This window comes from Saccopteryx bilineata, chromosome 2 (genome assembly GCF_036850765.1).
Source record: "Saccopteryx bilineata isolate mSacBil1 chromosome 2, mSacBil1_pri_phased_curated, whole genome shotgun sequence".
NCBI classification, from domain to species: Eukaryota; Metazoa; Chordata; class Mammalia; order Chiroptera; family Emballonuridae; genus Saccopteryx; species Saccopteryx bilineata.
This window is the reverse complement of record NC_089491.1, coordinates 65,398,505-65,417,079: the sequence shown is the minus strand read 5'-3', so window position 1 is coordinate 65,417,079 and position 18,575 is coordinate 65,398,505. Positions and strand designations below refer to the sequence as shown.

At 41.4% G+C, this 18,575-nt stretch overlaps 1 protein-coding gene across 3 annotated transcripts in view; it reads right to left on the bottom strand.

The window, feature by feature from the left end:
• The window catches only part of JAK2 (Janus kinase 2), a 137,593-nt gene extending 130,259 nt beyond the window's left edge, over positions 1-7,334 (bottom strand). Inside the window, exons 1-2 of one of the 3 annotated variants that reach the window (XM_066257197.1) lie at positions 7,198-7,334; positions 6,754-6,836 (exon numbers count right to left, since the gene is read on the bottom strand). The gene's annotated coding sequence lies outside the window, so the exon portion shown is untranslated. Of the gene's footprint in view, positions 1-6,709; positions 6,730-6,753; positions 6,837-7,140 lie in introns of those variants that run through there. The other 2 variants (XM_066257196.1, XM_066257198.1) reach the window with 2 other exon arrangements.
• Positions 7,335-18,575: the final 11,241 nt, after the last annotated feature.

Genomic DNA, 18,575 nt, shown 5'->3' with positions numbered 1-18,575 from the left:
ACATTTTTACATCTGTCTGGGTCTCATATTCCTAATGCATAAAATGTCTTCATTGTGGTCCAGATGCTCTCAAATATCTTGGAGTTGCAACATTCTTCACTTCTTCTATTACTGAAGATCAAACTCTCAAAGTCAGCTTTGATCACTCTTCTTCCTCACTCCTATATCCTCCTTTCCTATCCAATCCACAATAAAGTCTTGTGTGACATCTTGCCAGTCTTATTTCCACTAAATGCAAATCCTCATTACTTCAGACCTAGAATATTTCCCTACTCTATCACTTCTCACTCCAATTCATACAATTCAAAATATTTCTTTTAGCAAGCTCTTTCTCAATCCAAAATTTTTAACGCTTCTCTATTACTATGGAGTAAAGTACAGTCTTCTCATCCGGACTCTTAAAAGCATCCATAATCTAATTCCAACCTACATTTTCAACCTGATTTCTTACTACTCTCCCACACAAACCTTCATTTCAGTCAAGTTGTTTTATGTACTGTTCTCCGAACATGTCATGCATAGTTTGCCTTAGTTTACTTACTATCAATATATAAGTTCCTTCCACTTATGCAAAATCATATCTGTGCGTATGTGCTTTTCTTTATCCAGGAATTGTTCATCAAATACAATCAATTTGAAAAAAATATGGTTAACACTAGAGCAATAACTATCAAATGACCAAAGCATGGTGTCTGTACATATAAACTATGCAAAGATTTTCTAAAGACTAAAAGGACTATATAAATATAGAGAGGGCCCTGCCTGGTTGGCTCAGTGGTAGAATGTCAACCTGGCATGTGGATGTCCTGGGTTCAATTCCCGGTCAGGGCACGCAGAAGAAATGACTATCTGCTTCTCTTCTCCTCTCCTCCCCTCCTCTTCCCCTCTTGTTTAAATCTCTCTTCCCCTACCACAGCCATGGCTTGACTGATTTGAGCACATAAGCCCCAGGTGCTGAGGATGGCTCCGTGGAGCTTCTGCCACAGGTGCTAAAAATAGCTTAGTTGCAAGCATCAGCCTCAGATGGGGGTTGCTGGGTAGATCCCAGTGAGGACGAATGCGGGAGTCCATCTCACTATCTCTCCTCCTCTCACTTAAAAAATAAATAAATAAATAAAAATTAAAAAGAAATATAGAGAGGAAAAAATAGTATTTAGTGAATTAGTTTCACAAATGAGGCAGAATTTTAACTGGTAGTTATAATAACAGTAGGAATAGTAGTAGTGGTAATAAATAATTACAATAATATTAGCTAAAACTTAAGGTGTGATTAATGTGCCAGGAACTGGTCTTAAGGACATTCATGTATTAATTTTCACTACAAATCTATGAAAAAAAATACTATAATTCACACCTAGTAAGTAGTGTAATAGGATACAGAACTGGGCTTAGTGGAAAAACATGAATAAAAGTTAAAAGATGGAATAAGTACAGCTTCTATTAGAAAATGTGGGAAATGGCTTGCAAGATGATAGCAGAGAATGCTTGCTGAGGGTCCTTACACAAAAGACTGAAATAAATAGGGCAGAGATTAATAAGAGTATCTTGAAAGCCAGAAAATAGAAGTTGAATAGGTATAAAGTGGGAAGCCATTGAAGATATGGGGGCAAGAGAATGCCACAATAAGGAGTATTAGAGTGACATTTTTATTAAGGATAACTAGGAGGAAGAGATTCTGAGAGGTTGCTATGACTTTCAATAATCTAGGCTGAGGAAGTGAGTCCTGGAATTCAGATGGTAAGGTGGGGGAAGCAGAGATAGACAAAAGAAATATGGTCAGGCCATGTTAAATGGGTTAATATAAGTGGTTAATGAAAGAGGTGTTTTTAAAATGCATAATTTAAATCCTATATAACAAGGAGAGAAGGAAATTACAAAAGGATATAAAATGATTTTCATCTGGGCCAAGCTGAGTTTGAGAAGATGGTCAAAACTAGTAGAAGATAGCCTGACCTGCTGTGGCGCAGTAGATAAAGCATGAACCTGGAATGCTGGGGTCACCAATTCGAAAACCTGGGCTTGCCTGGTCAAGGCACATACAACAAGCAATCAATTAACAACTAAAGTGAAGCAACTATGAGTTGATACTCCTCACTCCATCCCCTCCCTTTGTAAAACCAATAAATAAAGTCTTTAAAAATATTTTTTTTTTCATACTAGAAGACCAGTACTGTGACTATAATGACAAATGAGCAACAAGATTACAGGGGTCCTCAGGTTACGACAGTCTCAACATACAACATTTCAAGTTTACGACACTCACTCCCATAAAAACTTTAAAAAATTGACACGTGAGTGTTTCGGCTTATGCTGTTAGCATCGCACTTTTTTTTTAACACTCATTTTTTTGGTCATTTTTTCTGTTACTACAGTACAATGTACAGTACAGTATATTTATGTTCTTATCCTTTATCTGTGGCTCAGTTGTATTTTTACATTCTAGATTATGATTTTACAACTGTGTTAGGATAGGTAAGTGACTTAAGCTGGGGTGTGTTGTGACTTACTTGTCACTGTCATAGATATAGAATTATGTTGTAACCCGAGCACCCCCTGTAGTTTTAAAATGAAAGAACTGGGCAGAAACTTTAAAGACAAATAGGAGCCTTGGCCAGTTGGCTCAGTGGTAGAGCGTCAGCCTGGCGTGCAGAAGTCCTGGGTTCGATTCCCGGCCAGGGCACACAGGAGAAGCGCCCATCGGCTTCTCCACCCCTCCCCCTCTCCTTCTTCTCTGTCTCTCTCTTCCCCTCCCGCAGCCAAGGCTCCATTGGAGCAAAGATGGCCCGGGCACTGGGGATGGCTCCTTGGCCTCTACCCCAGGCGCTAGAGTGGCTCTGGTCGCAACAGAGCGATGCCCCAGAGGGGCAGAACATCGTCCCCTGGTGGGCAGAGCATCGCCCCTGGTGGGCGTGCCGGGTGGATCCCGGTTGGGCGCATGCGGGAGTCTGTCTGACTCTCTCCCCGTTTCTAGCTTCAGAAAAATACAAAAAAAAAAAAAAGACAAATAGGAAAGGAAATAGTGTATATTAAGTCATGATCAGCTGACACTAGTCTTTTATCATTAATTATATCAATATTTTTGGTAGAGAAAGGGAATCAATAAGTGATCAACTTTAAAAAAATACAGTTTTTCACCTGACCTGTGGCGGTGAAATGGATAAAGCATTGGTGTGGAATGCTGAGTCGTCAGTTCAAAGCCCCAGGGTTGCCAAGTCAAGGCACATACGGGAAGCAACTTTCAGTTGATGCTTCCCACTTCTCCCCCTACCTTTCTCTCTCTCTCAGCCCTCTCTAAAAATCAATAAAATTTTTAAAAAAATTTTAAATACAGTTTTTCAGCCCTGGCTGGTTGGCTAAGCGGTGGAGCATCAGCCCGGCATGTGGATGTCCCAGGTTTGATTCCCAGTCAGGGCACAGAGGAGAAGCAACCATCTGTGTCACTCTCCCCCTTCCCTTTCTCTCTTTCTCTATTTTCTCCTCCCACAGCCATGGCTTAATTGGTTCAAGAGCACTGGCCCCAGGCACTGAGGATGGCTCCATGGAGCGTCCACCTCAGGTATTAAAAGTAGCTTGATTGTGAGCACGGCCTCCGATGGGCAGAGAGCATAGGCCCCAGATGGGTGGTGCTAGGTGGAACCCAGTCAAGGTGCATGCAGGAGTCTGTCTCTGTATCTCACCTCCTCTCACTTGGAAAAGAAAAAAAAATATGGTTTTTCCATTAAAAATACATTTTTTTTTAAAATCAGAAAAGCCAACCAAAATGAACAAAATAAACTAACAAAATAGAAACAGACTCATAGATACAGAGAACAGACTGACAGCTGTCAGAAGGGAGGGAGTAGGGAGCCTGGGTGAAAATGGTGAAGGAATTAAGCAAAAAGATAACAAAAACAAAACCTCATAAACAGACAACAGAGAGAAAGGGGGTGGGAGAAAGTAGAAGAGGGTACAGGGGGAATACATGGTGATGAAGGAGACTTGACTTGGTGTGCAGAACACACAATGCAGTGTACAGATGATGTACTACAGAATTTTACACTGGAAAGCTACATAATTATATTAAATAATGTCACCCTAATACATTCAATAAAAGAAAAAAAAGAAAAGCTATGGCAGAGGTTTTCAAATCCAGTCTTAGTAATTTTTCCCCAGGACCTCTAAGCCAAAAGAAATAAAAGTAGGTAGGGTCAAAGCATTTAAGTGTTAAGGTCCTTACAACTTAGTGATTGCTGAGCACTGTACAACTTTGCAAACTTTGGAATTAAATCGGATACCATCACACTCTCATTGCCTGTATCATTGATTTTCATACAGTATTTGTTTTTTATTAGAGCAACCTCTAATACAGCTTTGCAAAGTCATGACATTGTAGAAAGGAATGTTTTCATTTAATGTTGAAACTGTGAACTACTTCAAATGAATGGTTCAGGCCTGAGTTTATTGGTACTCTGGGCCTCAGCACACAATTTGGGCAACTGGAGTAAATTAAAGGGAAGGGGCTTAAAAAGAGACCAAAAAAATGCAATATCAGAAAAACAAATGAAAATTCTTAGCACATTTAACCACAAGAGGGCAGAACAATAGTAGGTGGGGGCAGCACAGTGTAGAAAAGGGTGTCAAAGAGGTGAAAACAACCTTTCCATAAAAAGGCTATAAAATCCCTTAATCAGTTAAAGACCTAAAAGTCTTCTTTCTCCTCATACTAAAGAGGAAGAAACACTGGTCACTGCAGATCAGCTTATGCAGAGTCATTCTGCCTTCTCTGAATCTCTTGGCCTGCCCAGCAATGATAGTAGCCAATATACTACTTTGCATGTATAATCTTATTCAACTTTCACAACAATCATAAGAAAAGTGAGGCCCTGGCAGGTTTGCTCAGTAGTAGAGCGTCGGCCAGGCATGTGGATGTCCCAGGTTTGATTCCTGGCCAGGACACACAGGAGAATTGACCATTTGCTTCTCCACCCCTCCCCCTTCTCTCTCTTCTCCCTCTCCCACAGCCACGGCTGGATTGGCTCAAGCACACTGAGCCTGCTGAGGATGGCTCTGTGGGGCATCCAACTCAGGCACTAGAAATAGCTTGTTGCAAGCAGGGCCCCAGATGGGCAGAGCACTCATCGGGAGTCAGCACATGCGGGAGTTTACCTCCCCTACTCTCACTTGGAAGAGAAGGAAAAAGAAAAGAAAAAGAAAGAAAAGTGAAGTTCAAAGAGATTTTAAATAATACAACACCAGGATTCAAACCCAGATCTGATTGCAAAGCCAGTGCTGTTTCCTGTTCTGTCTCAGAAGCATCCATCCCATCTTTCAGTAACAGTCAGGCAAAGGTAAAGAAAAGATACTAGTTCCCTTCCTAGACCTGAGACACCTGTCTCAAATTACCAGGAAACAACAGTAAATGATCCTTAAATGGTCCTCCAAACTATTCCTTAAATCAGGGGTCGGGAACCGTTTTGGCTGAGAGAGCCAAAAACGCCACATATACATATATAAATATTTTAAATTGTAATTCTGTGAGATACGACACCCCCCTCCCCCCCCCCCCACCGTGTACTTCACGCATCATCCAATAAAAATTTGGTGTTGTCCCGGAGGACAGCTGTGATTGGCTCCAGCCACCCGCAACCATGAACATGAGCGGTAGGAAATGAATGGATTGTAATACATGAGAATGTTTTATATTTTTAACGTTATTATTTTTTTTATTAAAGATTTGTCTGCGAGCCAGATGCAGCCATCAAAAGAGCCACATCTGGCTCACGAGCCATAGGTTCCCGACCCCTGCCTTAAATGGTCCCTAAAACACCATATAAACTCCAAACGCAGGACATTCAATTAAGGCAAAAACATGCATTTTGTACGTATCTAGTCAGCAAGTACACAGCTTTCCTATACAGGTAAATACGTATACTCTTAAGGCAAGCACTGGGACACATCCAGTTTGCAGGTATATTTGTTACACACTAAAAGATACGTGCATATACAAGGAAATGATTCTCCCACTAGAAGCTGCAAAAGGTGAAGGGGGTGGGAAGAGGGAAGCTAAAGGTTGATTATTCATCTTCAAATCTGCAAGATACTATATCAGAATATTTGCAGTAGCCCAACAACTCACTTGTGCAAACCTATTATGAAACCAAAAGCAATCGTCATCTCTCTTATGCATACTTCTGGTTTCCTTCTCTCAATTTCTCCTCCCCACTCTGTATGAAACACCTCAGCTGCCTCTCTTCTTTCATTCGCGAAAAGGAGTTTCTCCTGACAGATTAATAACCACCGGAAAGCAAACTGGGTAAACTCAACCGACAGCAAACTCAGGGAGATAAAACTATCCAGGAAGCATTCAGTGTAGTGGCAGAAACAGGCAGGAACAACTAAAAACGTGTTCTCTCAGTACGTATCTCTCAGTACTAGAAAATGTTCCTCTTTGAAGAGTAAGAATCTCTGGCTGCTTAAAGGAAAGGGTGACTGACAACGTGGGGTTTTTTTTTTCCTGCAAAGATGAATTATTTCCATAATCAGCAGAGAAAGAAACAATAAATGTATCTTAAAAGATCCAGGACCCAAGATACACACCCCCAAGATAACCTCCCAGACCAACATTAAAAGTTCAGCACTGCCATTTTCGGGAAGGGGAGCGACGGAGCCGGCGTGCCCACACACGCTTGCACCTCCCTGGGCGCGCTCCCACGGCTCGTGACCCCCTCACCTTTACCGCAGCGGCGAAGGCCGGCCGCCGGATCGCACACTCACCTTCGCGGCTGGGGGAGGAAGGGCCTCTTGTTTCTGCTGAAGAAAAACAGTTCACATCTTGTTCCCTTGCCTGTTAAGGCAACCTAAAAAAGAAGAAGCAGAAGCAGTCACTACCTCAGAAATCCGAGGGAAAGACATGTTCCTTTCTGGGCTGTTGAGGTGTCTAGAGAATTTTAAAGAGGGGTAGTAAAGGGTGGGGGTGGATATTAGGCTCGCAAACATGCAAATATCAACAGCAAAACACTCTTGTTTCCCTACAAACAGGGAGATTTTCCTGCTGTCAAGCTCGCTGCCACGAGCAGGGGAAAGCGGGGGTCAGAAGGTGGGAGGATAGTGGGGAGACAACCGCTGTCCCCCGCCCAGAGAATAGACGGCAATAAAACGCACCCGCTGCGCGGTCGGGCGACGAGGACGCGCCCCCAAGCCCACAGGGGCTGCTCCTACCGGGCGACTCCGGCCGGCCGCGGTCTGCCAAGCCCCGGGAGCCGGCACGGGTCCGAGCGTCCGCCAGGCTGGGACCTCCGGGTCCCTCCCGTGCGACCGCGGCTCGCACTCACATCCCTCGGCGGCGAGGACCGGGCCTCTCCCTGCGCCGCGGCAGCAGCTCTTCGCCCCGGCGCGCGCCGCAAGTGCTGGCCCAGGAGCCGAGCGGTCGAGGCGGCGGCGCGAACACCCAAGCGAGCCGGTCAGCGCCCAGGGAGGCCGTTCACTATCGCCGCTGCTGCCTCCTTCTGCGGCTCTTCCTCTCTACTTCCTGCAGCCCACACCACCCTTAATTCAGGCAGCCGGGAAGCCCGTCACAGGCGTCGTCTCCACCCTCTCCCCGGCCACCCAGCTTCCTCGGAGCCGCAGGCGACACCCTGACTTAGCCTACGGGCCAGCCTTCACCCGAACAGCCAGTTTACTGCTGACTGAGGCCGGGTCTGAGCCAGGTGGGGGCGGGAGCGGGGGCTGGAGCGCGCCCCCGGACTGCGCGTGCGCCGCTCCGCCCGGGCCGCGCTTCTCCCGGCGCGCGCCGCGGGACCGACGTGGGGCCCAGGCCGGACCGTGGCCTCAAGCGAAGCTGGCGGGCGCGCGCGGAGATTCCCGGGACCGCCCCAGGGCCGCAGCGCGTGGAGAAGCTGAGCTGGCGGGGGCTAGCGAGGACAGCCCTCCCCAACATGACAGTGTGTGGGCGCCGCCATCAGCGGAGGCGGCTGGGAATGAGTCAGCCGACCGGGAAGGCGCCCCCTGCGCGCAGCCTGGCACAGCCCACTTTCCCCGCCCGCGCACTGCTGTCTCCTTTCCGCCTTTGCTTCCACGTTCCGGGTGCAGCAAACCTGTGCTTTCCCAGTCTTGGTCTATAGGCCGAGAGGCGCCGAAGGTTGGGGCAACGCGCTCACCCGCACAGTTACGTGGTAGCGCAAACCCGAGCGCCCGACTCCAATTCGTCACTCTGCTAGAAAGCGATGAGGTTGGGATGAGGCTCCCAGCTACCTGCGGATTGACAGCAAGGCCTGGGTAATTGAGTAGAAACAATTTCCAACTTCCCAAAGAGCTTCATTCATGCATTCAACAAATATTTACAGAGCACCTACTGGGTGCCGGGCAGTAGGCGCCTAAGGATGCTATGTGATCACTAATTGCTTACTCCTTGCATACTGGAGCTAGTATTCTGATAAAGTTATAAAAAAAGCCTTAAATGTATACTGTGTGGGTATGTAATTGCCACTAAAAAAAGAAAAAGAAAGAAAAGAAAAAAGGAAGGAGGGGAAAGACAGAAAGAAAGAGAAAGAGAAGAGGAAGGGAGGGAGGGAGGAAGGAAGGAAGGGAGGAAGGGAGGGAGGAAGGGAGGGAGGGAGGGAGGGAAAGTGAGCAGGCTGTTTTAGTGAGGGAGGCCAGAAAAGACCTTCCACAGTAACTGACATTTCAGCAGAGATCTGAAGTATGAAAATGAGCCAGACCTATGACTATCTTGGAAAAAAGTTTTAGGCAGAGGGACTAGCAAAGAGGCTAAGACCCTCAAGTGAATGTGCTTGGCAAGTTCAGGAACCAGGAAAGAAGTCACTGTGGCTGGAGGACAGTGAAGGAGGGGGCCAGGGATAGGAGGTGAGGCCAAAAAAAGTAGCCTTTAACCAACTGTGTAGGGTGTTTTTCATTTATTAACCCTCTTTCTGTCACTCTGAAAGATATGATGCATTTCTAGCCCCAGCTTCTCCATACACAAATGATCCTGCCATTCAAGTCTAGCTTGTATTTAATGGTTTCTTTAAATAAACATCACCAAAGGAACTCCTGCATTTTTTCTTACATAAGACCCATTGCAAAAGGTCTTTAAGCAAATGATAGCATGAGAGGAAATGACTTGAATTCACACTGACTTCTTTAAAGTAAATGATGAACTAGGGCCTTGTTTCCTCATAAGAGGATGAGATAATAGGAATTGTATTCCTATGGTGCAATATTGTAATTTATAAGATATTTGATGTTCATCATCCACAACTCCAAAACTCTTGAAATTTCCTAAATGCAGAGTGTGGTTAAGGTCTTTTGTTATGTTAATGAGGTATCTTTTGGACACACACACCCCCACCTCATTTTGGGATAAGGAAAAGGGTCTGGAAATTAAGTTCAATTGCTGCCCAGGCTAAGTAGCTCAGTTGGTTGGAGTCATCATCCTGATACATCATGGTTGCCACGTTTTGATTTCCAGTCAGGGCATAATTAAAAAAAAAAGTTCAGTTTCCAGGGCTTAATGACTCATTCAATCCTGACTGTAATAGCCTCCATAAAAACCCGGGAAGACAGGTTTCCATTTTTGGAGACCTTCCACATTTAGGGGAACTAGAATGCTTCCACGTGAATGCCACCTGTTGGCGTCCCAAACGCCACAAGAACAAAAGCTCCTTTGTTTTGGCCCTCACCCTAAGTATCTCTTCATCTGGCTGTATCTTTTAAAAAGAAAAAGATTTTATTTATTGATTTTACAGAGAGAGAGGGGAGACAAAAGAGAAGTATCAACTCATAGTTGCTTCACTTTAGTTGTTCACTGATTGCTTGTCATATGTGCCTTGCCTGCACAAGCCCGTGTTTCCAACTGGAGACCTCAGTGTTCCGGGTCAACACTCTATCCACTGCGCCTCCACAGGCCAGGCTGGATGTACCCTTTATATCCTTTTCTAATAAACCAATAATCTAGTAAGCGAAATGTTTCTCTGAGTTCTGTGAGCCATTTTAGCAAATTAATCAAACCCAAGGAGGGGGTTGTGGGAACTTCTGATTTATAGCCAGTTGGTCAGAAGTACAGGTAACAATTTGGACTTGAGATTGGCATTTTCAATTGAAGCATTCTTTGAAACATCCAATTTATAGTCAGTTGGCCAGAAAAAGAGGTAAGAGCCTGGGGCTTGTGATGGCATCTAAAGTATATATGTTCTGGGGAGGTGGATGGTGGGGCAGTCTTGTAGGTCTGAACCCTTAACCTATAGACTTTGATGCTCAGGTTAGATAGTGTTAGAATTGAGTTAATGCCCTGGTCAGGTAGTTCAGTTGGCTAAAATGTCATCCTGATATGCCAAGGTAGCTGGTTTGATCCCCGGTCAGGGCACATAGAAAAATCAACCAATGAATATATGAATAAGTGGAACAACAAATTGATGTTTCTCTATCTCTCTCACTCCCTTGCTCTCTCCAAAATCAATCAAAAATTTTTAATTGAGTTGAATTCTTGGACTCCCAGATGGTATCTAAGGAAGTACTATTTGTTGGTGTGAGGGAACACCCACTCCTATGAGATAATTGGGTCCAGGAATCCTGTTTGGGTGCTACTGTCTTAACAAGCAAAATATGCTGCAGAGTCTCCTTTTTAAATTTCTAATAAAAAAAGAAATGTAACTTGTGATTCAAACACCAAATCTAAAACTTGCTTACAATATTAAGGCTGAAATTACAAACAGCAACCACCATGAGAGTTCTCTTTCTTGCAAACAATAACTGTTGCTGTAGTAGAAACTAGAACATAGGCCCACAAAAAAAAAAAAGATCAAGTGATGAGTGTGGCTTTAATGTCAGTTAAAATGAAAAGCATCTGAATTGTGGAAATAGAAACATTCTCTTTTGTGAGTCAAAAAAAAAGAGTCTGTTTTAGTACTGATACATACATTCATTGTATATTATAGTTAAGTGATGTTTCTATATTTTACAATGATGTGTTTAACCAGGCATGGTATCTGTTACTGTCCACTGCCTGTCTATAGGGGGAAAAAAACAGTTTGGAACTACTATATATGGAGGGTTTCTTGTGGGGAAATGGATTTTTTTATATATATTAGAGATTTGGATATAGAAGACAGGTGGCCAAGGGAAATATGTTATTCATAGGCTTATACAATTGAGAAATTGATATACTCACATAAAGAGAGGAAACAATTTGCTTAGCGTCTGTCATTCAAATAGTGAAAGCTTCTCTTCTCACAAAAATATCAGGATTTTAAACTAATACTGCCCTGGAATATTTAGCTCTTTTCACTCTGCAAAGAATTTTTTAGCTTTTTATGTGATCCTTGGTATCTAGAAATTTTCTCCCAGGGCAAACATTTCAGAAAGTTTGCCCTATTCTTTGATAAAGACAAAAAGAGAATACAAAAAAATTTGACCAAGTCTTTCACAGCATTCTTTCACACAAATATTGAGAAGCAATAAATATGAGTTGGATGATACACATTTAAATTCCAAAAAGATAGTATGGCCCCTATCTAAAAATAAAAATCAGCAGGTAATTATCAACTATGGGGCAGTATGTAGTGGTATGCAGCAAAATTCTGTCCCTCAAACAGGGGTCTCAAACTCGCGGCCCGCGGGCCGCATGCGACCCGCCGAACAATTTTGTGCAGCCCACAGACTAATCCACAAAGTTCAAAATATTTTGGATAAAATTAAGTAAGCCCATGGATTAGTCTGCGGGCCGCACAAAATTGTTCGGCGGGCCGCATGCGGCCCGTGGGCCGCGAGTTTGAGACCTCTGCCAGTGTAGTAGAACCTAGCAGCAGTGGTTCCTGACTGCTATTCCCCAAACTTATACCTTGCAAAAAAACCGTGACCACCCTGGCCAAGTAGCTCAGTTGGTTAGAGTATCATCCTGATACCTCAGGGCTGTGTGTTCAATCCCCAGTCAGGGAACATACAAGAATCAACCAATGAATACATAAATAAGTGGAACAACAAATTAGTATTTCTTGATCTCTCTCAAAAAATCCATAAAAAACAGCAGCAAAAAAAAATTGTGACAGTATGTGTAAGAACAGGCCTTTGGCTTCTATCTCTTTTGAAAGTTTTTAGGTAGCTTTGAAGCAAAGCTGAGACTGAAAATGCAGGGCCAGCAGTTAAAGGCTTCAAGCTTGAGAGCCTGACAGACCCAAGTTTGAGACACAGCCTACAATCATTTAGAGTTTCTAAACTTCCATTTCCTCATCAGTATAATGGTGATAATACTATCTTCTCTGAAGAGTTGTTTTGAAGATTAGATGAAAAAGTATTTTTAATCCCTTAGCACAGTTATTTAATGCCTAGTATAGTTGTTGTAGGGACCACTTACAGATATCACCAAGTTGGGGGGTATATAAAAATATTGAATTTCCTTTGTAACCTTGAAAGCATTTGTCACAATTTATTGCATTACACGTAACTGTGTGGGCTGGTATGATTAGGGCTCAGTAGTAATAGAGAAAAATGCTAAGACCTGCATTTGGATTTAAAAAAATAAAATTATGCCACTAAATGATGAAATAATAAAAACAGTCTTAAGGGGAGCATAAATGATATAGAGAAGAAAAAAAGACAGGAAAGTTCTTAGGAAGGGGAAACAGGCCCAAGCAATGGACCTGGATAGACCCCCAACAGTTAGTTTGTTTCTTACCGAAACAGGGAAGATGAACTTTTCTGAATGCAGAAAGGAAGTGGCTATAAAGAGACGCTGATTTATCCCAGGTCTAGTAATATAAAGGAAAAGCAGGACTATGAATCAGGTAGACAGACAAGCAAGCAATGTCTTTTACTTTTAGTTACCAGATATTTTAGGACTATTTTTTTTCAAAGTTTGGTTGACTATGGCAAAATATTTTCCAAAACCTCTTCTGCACTTCAGACTAACTCTGTCTATCTCTATCCTCTCATCCTTCCTTACAGTCTCAAAGAAAAACGTGCTGTCTGACCTGTGGTGGGGCAGTGGATCAAGAGTTGACCTGGAACACTGGGGTCACTAGTTTGAGGCCCTGGGCTTGCCTGGTCAAGCACATACGGAAGTTGAGTCTTCCTGCTCCTTCCCCATCTCTCTCTCTCTCTCCCCCCCCCCCCCCGTCTCTCTTCTCTCTAAAATGAATAAAGTCTTTTAAAAAATTCAAGAAAAAAGAAAAAAAGAAGAAAGAAAAACATGCTTCTGGTAAACAGGTCCCTCCTTCTCTTGAGATAACCATATAAGTTTAGACTTCATGCATGAAAACCCAAACAATATCCCCTCTGTAAGCCAGGAATTAATAACCTCCTTCAGATGAGGATAATTACATTATGCAAAATGTTAATTATAATTATGCTCCATTTTATAAAAAATATTTAACTAAAACAGAGGTAAAGTAAGTCACTCACTAAAAATGTTTTTCTTTGTAAAAGGACTCATACCAAGATTTATTCTTAAATATAGAAATTCTCCTGGCACAATTGTTAGTTCACAGAGCATTAATTCCTGAGTGCTTATTTAGATTAAGGATTCTTCCCTCTTTTTGACAGATGTCCTCTACACCCAGAGTAGCCAGCCTCTAGCCCCTATATTATTTGTGACCCTGCCCCCATACTCTTCATTTCACCAGGAGTTGTCACCTGACAAAGTTAATCACAGTCTCCCTCCAGGGGAAGTTGGAACTTGGATTCAAAGACAGTTGCTCATACTCTTGGTCACTTAAAAAAAAGTTACCTGTACTCTAAAGTTAACTACTGTGAGGTTGCCATCTTTATTCAAGTACATAGAGTTGTTCAAAAATGATTTGCTGTGGGAGAAAAGAATGACACAGAAGAGAGAAAAAGAGAGCACACACATCAGGAATAATCCTCACAGCTTTTTAATTTCCTCTTCCTTATAAGGCCCAAAGAAACTTCCCGTATTTGGTACCTTGAAAATACTTTCTTATGAAAAATTTCTCTGTTTTACTTAAGCTGGGTCTAGTAGTGTCAGAATACTTGCAATGAAAGATCCTGGAAAAAGACAGTTATTATAATACACAGATGAAAAGAAAAATACTCTCTCAGATTACAACAGGGAAAATGTATATTTTTGAAAAATCCAATTGGCCCAAAATAAATTTTGAAAGTTTCTATTCAATTGTAAAGCCAATCACAACAATATAACTATTTGTCACAATCTAAGACATTACACAGAACCCTTTAGGTTAGCAGAAAATAAGCTATCTTTGAGTATAGTGGATATTTCCTACAGGGAAATTTTCCCTCCTCTCCCCAATCATCACCCCCCTCACCACAGTTCAGTTTTCTTTTCTGACTTATTACACCCAACTTCCTCTGTAACTTAATTTTGTGAATCTGCTGAGCTGGAGCTGCAGTAATTGCTTGGTCGCTCCACTCTAGCTACACACAGTAAAATCTAATTTGATATTAAAGCATCATAAACATAAATCACTCAGATACCGTGTATTTCAGTTTCACCTATGAAATATATAGCTAAACCAGAAAATGCTTCAAGAAACAATTTTCAATTTTAACTTTTACTCCTACCTGCCTACATACCCCCAATGTCTAGAATTTGTCCTTAATTAAGACTTTTTCCCCATCTTTGTCTTTCCTTAAAGTTTTAAGGCTGTTACTTTTTTTTCTCAAGTGAGTAAAATAGAAACCCATGAATAAAAGAAGAAGCCCCAAAAACACTTACTTACAGGCCTAAGAGATTAGTTTTCTTTCTACTGTTTCAAATAATTTTTGTTAACTTGCCTGACCCTCAACTATTCTCCTCTGGAATATATAACCCCCAAGGGTGAACTTTATAAGATAGTGAATGTGAAAGTGCTTTGGTAAAACATTAGACACACTGCAAGTCAGAGGTTTTATAATTAAAAGTATCACAGAAGTGAAAAAAGTGGAAACTTCCAAGAAGGAAAAAAGTAGCGTCAGATTCTACAGACTTTCAAAGAAAATTTATTTTTACCTCAGTTCACTTAGTTTATGATTTAAGGAAGTTAAGTCAAAAGAGTGGAATCTGTTCTCTAATTAAATGAGAAAGTCTCAATTGGGGCAAATAAGTCTGTAACATCTAACACTAGCTAATCTCTTTTTTCAATAATCTCCTTCAGGTTATCAACATTATCTATCTAGAATTTAACAACATCATATTAACTTTAAGATTACCATCTACAGTACTTTCTTATTTTGGCAGGGGATACCAGTTTTCCAGGTACAGAAATAATATAAAGTTTCCTTTTAAAATAAGCTATTTTGGAAGGCTATACCTCTGTATCCCTACATCATGTAACTTGGGCAAAGAGAAAGCAAGTGTTTTCCTCCAAGCAGAGGCAGCTGGTGAACATCTTCTTAAGGGTGACCTTACTTTATTCCTATTTCTGTCCTCTCAGTTGTCTTCTAGATCTAAGATCCATCTCAATGACCTATGCTTGAATTTGTTTACTGAAAATTTGCTTTCTTAAAATAAAGACACCTAAGTCACTCTGAACTATTGTTGATTATTGTAATCAAATGACAAGTATTTTAAAGACCACTGAATCAAAGTCTTATGCAAAAGTCCTACATTTTAAATAACTGTTATTAATAACTGATTAAACTTCAACCCATCTATTCTACCCACACACACACCCCAAATATATATATGTTGAAGTTGTAACCATCAGTACCTGTGAGGACCTTACTTGGATATATGGTCTTTGCGGATAAAATCTAGTTAAGATGATGCCATTAGGGTGTGCCCAATTCCAATATGATGGATATCCTTACAAAAAGAGGAAAAGGACACACAGGGAGAAAACAGCCATGTGAAAAAGACACAAAGATTGAAGTGATGCATCTATAGCAAAGGAACACCTGGGGCTACCAGAAGCTGGAAGAGGCAAGGAAGGAATCTCCCCTGGAGGCTTGATTTGGATGGCTAGCCTCCAGAACCGAGAGAATAAATTTCTGCTGTTTTAAGCTACCCAATCTGTGATACTTTGTTATGGAAGTCTAGGAAACTAATACATTACCCTACATTCCTCAAACTGAAATTGAGAACGCCTTGAGAATAACTTTCTCTTCTCTCATCCACACCTAATAGGGTCTCTTATTGAACATTGATATAATCGTTAATTTGAAGAGGGGGGATATTTCTTTGCTTTCTCCTTTTATGTAATGGTGCTTTTGCTTATTTGGGTAGTTTTTTGTTTTGTTTTGTTTATTTTTGGTTTTTTATATGTTTTTCAGTGTTACCTTCATCTCTTACAGATCAAGCATGAAATGATGTAATAGTCCTAAAGCAAACTCCTTTGGCAAGATACAGTAATGCTACAAGAATTTTAGTATTGTGTACTTTCCACTCAGATGCCAATTCAGCTCTTTCACTATTCATAGGAAATGTTCTGGGAATCAACAGCATTATAAATAATAAAGTTTTTATTAAGAACAATAATTTTGGCCTGACCAGGCAGTGGTGCAGTGAGTAGAGCATCGACTTGGGACACCAAGGACCTAGGTTTGAAACCTGGAGGTCGCCAACTTGGGTGCAGGCTCACCAGCTTGAGTGTGGGATCACCAGCTTGAGCATGAGATCGTGCTCAACCCCATGGTTGCTGGCTTGAACCCAAGATCACTGACTTGAGCAAGGGGTCACTGGCTCAGCTGGAGTCTCCTGGTCAAAGCACATATGAGAAAGCAATCAATGAGCAACTAAAGTGTTGCAACTATGAGTTGATGCTTCTCATCTCTCTCCCTTCCTGTCTTTCTCTCTCTCTCACTCTAAAAATAATTTTAAAAATAAGAAAAACAATGATTTTGAAAGATTTTTAAGTAACTGCAAATTACTAGAATAGACATGTTTTAAGGCTTGTGAAAGCTTACTCTAGTACACTTTAGTTCAGCATCTATTGTCCTTATTGAAAGGTTTTTAAGTCTATTTGTTAAGCAATCTACTCTTTTGTCTTTTTTCATCTCACAAGTAAATAATACATACCAATTATGGAAAAATCCAAATAATATAGAATATAAAGTGTACAAAGTGGAAGTTCCTCTTTTTTCTTTCTTTATTTTATTTTATTTTTTGAGAGTAGTACATTATTAAAGCTGGGGTCAAGGAAACAAGGAAGGGCTTAGGATAGAAGAAGCAACAGGAGAGAGCCTAGGTAGGCTGTTCTGGCTCTCTAGAAATGTTCTAAGAAAGAAATGAACCTAGGTGGGGCTGCTCCGGCTCACTGAGAAGTCAGAGAAAAGTTAGAGACAGGTTCCAGGGATTAGCCCAGGAGAAGCTGTCACTGCCCATTGCCCCTTGGTTGCAAGTCTTATGGGAACCCTTAGAGCTTAGGAGATGCACGCCTGTGGGGGAAGAAAATGGGGAAAAGAGAAGTTCCTCAGGAGGGGAGCACTAGATTCCAGTTATTAAAAGGGGGAAGGCAAGGTCATGTTGTGGAAGAAAACATGTGGGGACAGGAGATAGTGTAATGGCCATCTCTGGACAATACTGTTATCACAGTTTACCATTTTGCGACACTTCACATCCCTCCCACATCCAAAATATGTGCAAAATATATTAACCTCCAACTGATACCCTCTTATGACATTAAAAACTTATTATGTGACAGGTACTCTGCAAATATTAAACACTCACCAGTGTGTTATAAAGCCACTATTATACCTATCCTTGCCTCCATTATTTGTTTTTAACACATTTTAATGTAGACATAACAATGTTAAATTATAAAATTCACTAATCATCTTTATCAAGCAAGTAATTATTCAATTATATTCTAATATTTCTTTTTTAATTGATTTTTAGAGAGAGAGGAAGGGCAAGAGGAAGAGAGAGACAGGAACATCCATCTGTTTCTGTATGTGCCCTGACCAAGAATCAAACCAGCAACCTCTGCTCTTTGGGAAGATGTTCTCACCAACCAAGTCATCTGACCAGGGCTCAAATATTCTTCTAATATTAGCTTTCTTATACCATGTTTCTTATGGGAGAAAATAATTCCTTTGGGAAAATACTGGTGAAATATAAAGACCAGAGATTTTTACTAACTGGGGGGCCTTTCTGAGCTTGTTTTCTAGTCTCCACAATGAGAATAATAGAGGTGCTTACCTTTTAGGACCAATAACAAAGAAAACACTCAACAAATTCCTAATAATAATAATGATGATAGGTAATGTACTACACACAACATGCTAGTCATTCTTGAAGAGCTTTCTATATATTAAATCATTTGAGCCTCACAACAACTCTAGATGATTACTTCCAATACCTTCGTTTCAAAACTAAGAAACTGAGGCACAAAAGAATAACTTTCCCAGGGTTTTCCATAAATCCTGCCTCCTCAGGACTGACCCCCAAGGGACTTGGCTTCAGGGCTAACTCTCTTACCAAATCTACTCTACTATCTCCTGTATAGGAAATCAAGCAATAAATATTTTTTTAATATATTTTTATTAATGGTAATGGGATGACATTAATAAATCAGGGTACATATATTCAAAGAAAACATGTCTAGGTTATTTTGTCATTAAATTATGTTGCATACCCCTCGCCCAAAGTCATATTGTCCTCCGCCACCCTCTATCTAGTTCTCTGTGCCCCTCCCCCTCCCCCTAAC